The sequence below is a fragment of the Vombatus ursinus genome, unplaced genomic scaffold (genome assembly GCF_900497805.2).
Source record: "Vombatus ursinus unplaced genomic scaffold, bare-nosed wombat genome assembly UNPS02014864.1, whole genome shotgun sequence".
Taxonomy (NCBI): Eukaryota; Metazoa; Chordata; class Mammalia; order Diprotodontia; family Vombatidae; genus Vombatus; species Vombatus ursinus.
This window is the reverse complement of record NW_020954642.1, coordinates 16,988,694-16,988,962: the sequence shown is the minus strand read 5'-3', so window position 1 is coordinate 16,988,962 and position 269 is coordinate 16,988,694. Positions and strand designations below refer to the sequence as shown.

Here is a 269-nt window from a genome sequence, read left to right as displayed (position 1 = left end):
CCTTCGGTCCCCCACCTTTCGGTCTCTCATCCTTCAGTCCCCTACCCTTCGGTCCCCCACCTTTCGGTCCCTCATCCTTCGGTCCCCCACCCTTCGGTCCCCCACCTTTCGGTCCCTCATCCTTCAGTCCCCTACCCTTCGGTCCCCCACCTTTCGGTACCTCATCCTGCAGTACCACATCCTTCAGTCCGTCACCCTTTGGTACCCCATCCTGCGGTACAACATCCTTCGGTCCCTCACCCTTCGGTACCCCATCCTGCGGTCCCTCA

General features: G+C 61.3%; 1 long non-coding RNA gene across 1 annotated transcript in view; it reads right to left on the bottom strand.

Annotated features, from left to right (window-relative positions):
- Positions 1 to 269, bottom strand: part of LOC114027880 — a 9,942-nt gene that overhangs the window by 8,894 nt on the left and 779 nt on the right. The window lies entirely within an intron of this gene.